Raw genomic sequence first — 7,696 nt, 5'->3', positions numbered from 1 at the left:
CAATATGGATAAACTATATGTTTCCTTGCATTTATGAAGTTATCTTATGACTGGTTGAATTTCGTTGAATAATTTTGAGTGCATATTAATCACCTTTTATTTAATGTTGTTTTCCTGATGTTTGCAAGTACATTCAAACTACTCACAGGCTTGTCCCTTGCTATTGTCTTGGCCAAATTGCTTATTTGGAGAGGAGCATTATGACGATGGCCTTGGAACCAAGGCACCGTAGATAGCCACCGTGCAAGATAGTAATTATCCAGGTTAGTTGTTCATGTAGGAAATGGAGTCCCATAGACACTGGAGATCCGCAAACTGCTTCCGCTACCAACCCCTAGAGACCTTTGTTGTACTCCATAGACCACCATGGTCTTCTAGTACAAAATTTTGTATTTTTCTTGGATATTTGTATCAAGGAAGTGTGCACTAGCTAACAGTATTCCTGGGGCTGGTATGCACAACTGTCATTTGATGGGAAACTAATATCCCATAAATTTCGGCCCTGACACCAAGCACGCCTAGTCGGAGTCCTCTTCCTTGATGTCGAAGACGCTGTCATCGTCACTGCTGTCTCTAGAGGAATTGTAGTCGCTGTCGTTTGAGATCTCCATGCAGCACTCCAGGAGAACACTGGACGGCCCGACGAACTACACAGTGAGAGTGGCGATGCCGTCGAACTGGCACTAGAGGAGGTGTCGGGGGCCGGGGCCTCGGGACTGGGCGAACGACTTCCACCCCCGCGTCAAGAACATGTCAGTCCCATGGGTGAGGTAGACGACAACCCAGACCGACCCGCTGCAGCAGCAACCCCACCTCGCCTATAGCATGCTCGCATGCGGCACGCATCATAAAGGGAATAGTCGTGGACGAGATAATTCACTAGAGGAGGCCGTGCCTACTCATTCGACAAGCCCTCTCCTTCCCAATAATGCCCTCCAAGCGTCACCACGTTCCACCACTCCCACGAATGAAGTAACTGCGCGTCATGGGAAAACAGTAAGAATCATCATTACCACAGGGAATTGCGGCCGCATGTGCATGTGCACTATTTTTGGGCCTAAACTACCAAACATCACGGATGCATGTGTAGCATAGGTCTAAGGGATACTTTCGTTGTACTAAAATATGGGCGCTTTAGTACCAAGACTTGTACACAGGAAGCCGCGTCCCCACGCATGGCAATACCCTGCCGATCAACACGAGCTTTTGTACTACAACAAGCGAAGTCCAGAAACAAGGCCACGACAAGCCACCTTGTTGGGAGGAGGAAAGCTTGGCAGCAATCGCACCAGGTATCGTGGTTTTATCATGAAAAATGTCCTAGTATGAGGACTTAGACATCAGGCCATCACAACTAGGTGATTAACTTGTCTGGGTTGATCGGAATCGAGAGACATGGTTTACCCAGGTTCAACCCCTCATGATCAAGCTAAAACCCTACTCCTTCTTTTTTCTTATTTATTGGGGATCAATTACAAGGGAGCGGATTCGGTTGACCTAGCTATTGATCGATTGTAACTTAAGTCTATTGGCCTCAGGGACTCACCTTCATATATAGGTCGAGGCCTTGGGCTTACAAGGGTTCGAGTCGTGTTACGATTTGTTGACCTAGTATGCCTTTAACTTTCCTTGCTTCCTGAGTAAGGAAACTTTGGGTGACCTTCCAACTCTTGTTCCTTGAGTCTCCGTCTTTGGATAATGTGCCACCAAGCGGTTTACTCGGTAAGGCACCTTGCCGGTCTTAGCCCACCTTGCATTTTGTTTAAGATCTGCCATCGGGATGACCCGGCCCAACAGGGCGGGTTATATTCCCAACATTAGCCCCCAAATTAATTTGAAATTATGCATGTCAATCTCCATCACTTTAACTTGACTGCTTCTTTCCTGATTGCATGTGCATCTTCTCCGGGTTTTGAAATGCTGGTTTTTGATGCTTCCAGACGTATACTTTTCTTTGTTTTATTGTGACATCACTCCTTGGACATCCAGGAAATTAATGATGACATCACAACAGCTATTTGTAGATATTCATTCCACCCGAGAATCGAGGCGCCGCTGGCTCTAGAATTTACTGTACATCCTCAATTCTCGCGCCTACCTTTTACCCTTTGGACTTTAGTTATAAATACCCTTGGGGGCCTCTCATTTACTTTTACCTTGCCCCCTCACTTCTTATTGCTCCTCGAGATCGAGCCTAGGTGCGCCACCACTGTTGCTCGTCCATCGCTGGCCGACCCCTTTCACAACTGCGGCAGCACCCCTTCTTTACGAGGTCCCGACCAAATGTCTCCACCGCTCCCTGCAACCATCAAGTAAATAATATTCCTTCTCCTAGATCCATATTTTTTCACTGTAGTTCGTCGGAGTTTGCCGGAGTTCACCGCCCTCTCATCTTCTTTGCTAGTTCATCCATAACTTTGATGACTTTTCTCATAGGAATAGAGCGGCATAAATAGAGGCACCATTTATGCATAGCACACTTACATCTTCCATAGGAATCCGCGAGCTTAGGTCGTTGCTGCTTCAACACCTTGCCGCTAGGTTTAGCAATTATTTTTCCTTTTCGAACCATTTGTAGATCCATAATTGTAACTACTTTGGTAGAAACTAGTTAGTTCCATACATAGCAAATACGAGAGATCTCCGATTATCATAAGACGCCCTTATGATTACTGGCTCATCTTTATGAATAGAAGTCGCCATGTCTAGAGAATGCTTTACTTAGGTGTCGGCTTATCATGAGACGACTCACTTGCGGTAAATAATTAAACTTTCATCCCTTTGTCCACAGCTGCCAGTATATTGTTGTCTGATCACATGGCTTATTCAAACAAATTGCCATTTAATAAATAACCTGCCATATACACTTCTGCAACTATTTTTACTTTTATTCAGGAGACTCATAATATGCAACTGGGCGCCTTCCCAAGTTTCTCAGCTTATTGTCGGGACCCCGATCCTAAGCCATAGGAATCCAGCCTGTAACACATCGCATCTCTTTGCGGTCTCACGCATGGTTATCCCCACGGCTGCAGCCTTACCTTAGTCGGGACCATTTGCGCCTTTTGACTCGCGTATGCAATTGTGTCGCTAGCAATCCAATGTCAAAGAACCCGGATCGACATGTCTAGTCGTAAACTGAAGTGGCATTTCCATACAGGGACACGCATACATGACCCAGCAAAGCATGTGTCGGTCATCACCGTATGTAGACGAGTCGTAGCAAGCTTCAAGGGCTCCATTACAACGCGTGACATTTCCCAAAGGGATAGGCACAGCAGCTAAGAGGACACATGCCGGTCAACCAATGTGTCCGGAGCAGTAGCGAACTACCATGGCTCGATGGAATCACAAAGGGGCATTTCCCGGTAAGGAGTGCTACTAAGGCATACGACTAGGTATTCGAACCCCATACATATCAAGTACAACACACGTACGCATGGCATACCGATATGTATAGATACATCGATGGCATCACAACATAACCATAAACATACAAACTTTATTTAGAAGGCTCGGAAGAGCCTCGCACATAATATTACAAGGTAGGGGTCTCATGACCCATTATCACAAGTCATACACACAAGTCTTACAAGCCAGCGGAATATTTAAAACATGGCCTGACTATCTACAGACCCATCCTAGGGCCAGATCGTAGCTGGGATACCAGCTACTCATCATCGTCAATGTCTAGGGAGAACCCTCCATTAGGGTCATTAACAACCTCTGCAAAAATTATTAAGCAAATGTGAGTACAAAAGTACTCAGCAAGACTTTAGGAAATCTATCTACTCATGCAATGTATCATCAAGGAGTTGTGGGGTTTCACGCGGAAAGCCAGCATTTGACTCTTTTCTAAACAACTTGCATTATCAAAATAGTTTTGACAACTTTGATTTCTTGCACACGAGTCCACTAACGCCACAACAATACTCCATTGTGGAATAATTCCGTCTCCCTACGGAAATGACGTCCACGACCCTCACAATTATCTTGCCAATTTCATGAGTAGGCATTATAGTTATCTATGAACAACATATGTTTCCAAGTAGTCCATATCCACGAACGCGGCTATTCGAATAGATCATAATCTTGCAGGGGTGTACTTCTTGACACACGCTCTCTCCACTACTAACATGACTATAAACACCAGAAAATACTTGCAACTCCTGGACCGAGTACTAAGCGATTAATAAGTCTAGCGGGGTCATATTTCACGACCCAACATGTGGTAGTATATCGTCTTGGATTACATACACGGAACTCAGTTCGTAAGGACGGTTCCAATGAAACAACCCGCCATGTACTCCTACATAGCCTTTCACCGGTACCTTTACCAAATCAGGTTCAACACACGGCCTTTACCAACTGAACACATTCTCACGATCCTGTTCATCACCCAGATGACAGACCATACATAACTCTAAGCATAGCATGCATAGCAGGATAAGGCACCTCTTGGCTCAAGCATCTACTAGGTATGCTAGGTTGCGAGGTTCAGCTATTTACTGTGACAAAGACATGTCATGCAAAGGAAGTGGGTTCAACTAACGTGATAAAAGCAGTGAAAGCATTTTGACCTAATGCAATAATTAAGAGCAGGAGCGAGAAAATGGGATTTATCGGGATGATCAAAATGGTTGATTGCCTTGTTGCTCATCATAGGGGTGATATCCATCATTCGGATAGTCAGACGTATCCGGAGGGGCGGAGCCTACTAGAATAACAACAATCAATCAATATCAAACATATGCAACAAAATGATGCATGAAATGCAATGTAGCAAGCTTTGCGATGACTAGCAGAACCCTTTGGGTGATCTTGATTTGAAATCATAATTCAATTATCATTTGAATTATAAATTTATCAAATTCTTTTTATTGATTTCACCTGATGTTGTTTCATCACTTTGGTTTTCATGCATGAAGATGGTATTCTAAGGTGTTGATTGTTCTTGATCAATGTTTGGTCATAACTATTGAAGTGGACTTCAAATAGGTATCAAATTCCAACTCCAACCCATTTATTTAATTTGTCCTATTCACCATTTTACCTATTTGGTAATGTTGACTTATTCAAACATTCATGAAAATGCCATAATCAGATTCTTTGGATTTTTCTGATCATTTTTCATATATAATTTATTTTCATTGGACTTACAGATTGTTTTCTACGATTTTTAGAAGTTTTAGGCATTTTCTGGAGTTTATTTATAAAAGGAAATCCCATTATTGCGTCAACTATACATCAGCAGGTCAGCTGACCTGGTCAGGTCAAACCTGACATGTGGGGGCCCCTGGTCAGTGTTATAGTGGCTAATCCCGCGCTGACCAGCCCCTAAGTGGGTTTGACCCACTCCTAGGGCCCACTGTCAGCGGTTGTTAGCGTTAATTAACAGGGGATTAGGGTGGCCACGTCATTCCCCGCCGGAGGCTGACTGGCGGCGAGCAAACCCGCGGCGGTTCCTTGCCGGAGTTGGTCCCAAACTCGCTGTGGTGCTCGGATTAGAGTGCCGAAAGCACTGGGATGAATCCCAGGCTCGGCCTCATCCAACTAGGGCAGGAAGAGAGGCTGAGGGTGGCCGCTGGGCACCGACGATGAACTGTGGTGGCTGCCGGAGCTCGGTTTCGATGGCCACGGTGCTAGAGTGCAGGAGAGAGAGAGAAAAGAGAGGGGAAACACTCGTGAGCTCACGGTGGTGATGATGCGGGGCTCAGACTGCTCCGGGAGGTGGCGTAGCCGGCGATCCAACGACGACTTGCCGGCAGCCGGAGGTTGAAGACGACGGCGATTGATGCGTTGCAGAGCCCCGGGGGTCGATTCCTTTGGCGTATACGACGATCTCAACGAGGCGGAGGTGATGGAACACCCGGGGAGGTTTTCCTGTGGCTAGAGAGCTCGGTTGCCTCGAGCTCAAGCTCCTCCAATGGCGGCAGAAAGAGGAGAGGAAGAAAACGAAGGGGCAGGAGAGATGGAGAGAGGGAGAGGATAAGGGAGTGTGTGGGGGTTTCGTTCCCGCTTTCGTGGTGTCCTGGGTGCGTCGGAGGGTGACACGGCGAAGCAGGAGGTGGAGGAGGCCGCCGCTCGGTCTCTCCTCTGCGAGTAGGCAGAGGTAGAAGACGACCCTGCCCTTGGTGGGCTGGGCCTGGAGGTTGGCGTAGAATAGGTTTTCTTTTATTTCTAATTTCTGTTTCTGTTTTAATCTGCTGGCATTTGTTGCTATTTGTTTTGGCTCCAAAAGTAAATCAAAAGTAGTTTCAAATATCCTGGGGTGTTAGTTGGAATATTTCGAACTACTCATAAAGATTTCGGCATTTTTGAAAACTTGAATATTTTTGAAACCAAAAATAAAGTTAAAATCAGTGACTTCCTGTTTTTAAATAAAATGCCAAAAGTAATAAAAAATAGGTTTCACCCCTGTTAACTTATTTTTAACATATATCAGGAAAGGTGAACTTTTCTTAAGGCCGTTTTGGGTTCATTGATTTGACATCAATTTTGAAATGCTTTTGAATGAGGGGTTGCTAGGTATTTGCTTTGGTTTTCTTTACTTTGCTTTGGATTTCTTTTCCTTTCTTGTATGCAATGAAAGAAAACATGAGCACATCTTACTAAACCTAATAGGGATTAGGGATGTGACACTTATACTCCAAGACTCTGAAGACCAAAGTTTTTTACCGTCAACCTGGCCAAGGAGAAGTAGTAGTGTTCATAGATCACCTTCTCCGGGGCTTTTCTCCTTCGTGTCAAAGTTCTTGTGCGATGTTTAGAACTTTTTCAATCATCATCCTCAAGATCTGGCTCCCAATTGCATATCCAACCTATGTCAGTTCCAAGTGTTCTGTGAGGTGTATCTGTAGATGGATCCCAATGTCCCTCATTTTAGGGAATTCTTCTATCTCAACCGCGACAGATAGTGTGTTGATGGCCCAAGTCTGGAACTTGGACGGTTCTCAACTCAAAGACGAAGAGACTATACTCTTCGTGTAGTTCTTTTGCCAAGCCACCCCTAAGGATGGGTTAAACTTGGTTCTATTGTTGGAACATGCTCCCTGCTCATGAAAATCTTGTGTCGGGTTACAGACCTCACCATCTTCCCATGAACTTTAAAATTCCTGATTGGGCTCCACAAGAAGAACGTTCCCAACTCTCCTCCATATACCCAAAGTTAAGAGCCTTGCTAGCCAATGGTTTGACCGGGGTTGATCTAACCATGTGTTGGGTAGCCTAGAGGATGTTACCATTGATTCACCATGGTGATTTAATGTATAATTGTCTTAGTGATGTGTAAGATCCACAAAGATATAGCAATGAGGATTTGGAAGATGATGCAATAAACCGAACAGTAAAGAAACTGCTCGGAGAAAACAAGAAATTTGCAATCGAATTGGACTGAATCACTTCTGCACCATTAACTCGTCTTCTTCAGTAAGCATCTGTGATAGCTGTTTATCCGACTTACATAATTCTTTAGGCTTCCAGGATTTTAATATTTTATTGATAACCTTACATGCAGAATCTCCATTCTGGAGTAGAAAAATGAAAACTCAGGAAAATAAATCTAAACTCGCATCCAATAAAAGGAACAATAAGACGGTTGCAGAAGAACCATCGGCAAGGGGCGAGTCACCAACAACCGATGCATCATCAGAGGTAAAACTTGACTCCCTTGGTCATGCTTTTCTTGCACTTGTTG

The sequence above is a fragment of the Hordeum vulgare genome, chromosome 4H (assembly GCF_904849725.1).
Source record: "Hordeum vulgare subsp. vulgare chromosome 4H, MorexV3_pseudomolecules_assembly, whole genome shotgun sequence".
Classification (NCBI taxonomy): domain Eukaryota; kingdom Viridiplantae; phylum Streptophyta; class Magnoliopsida; order Poales; family Poaceae; genus Hordeum; species Hordeum vulgare.
This window is presented reverse-complemented; position numbering follows the sequence as displayed.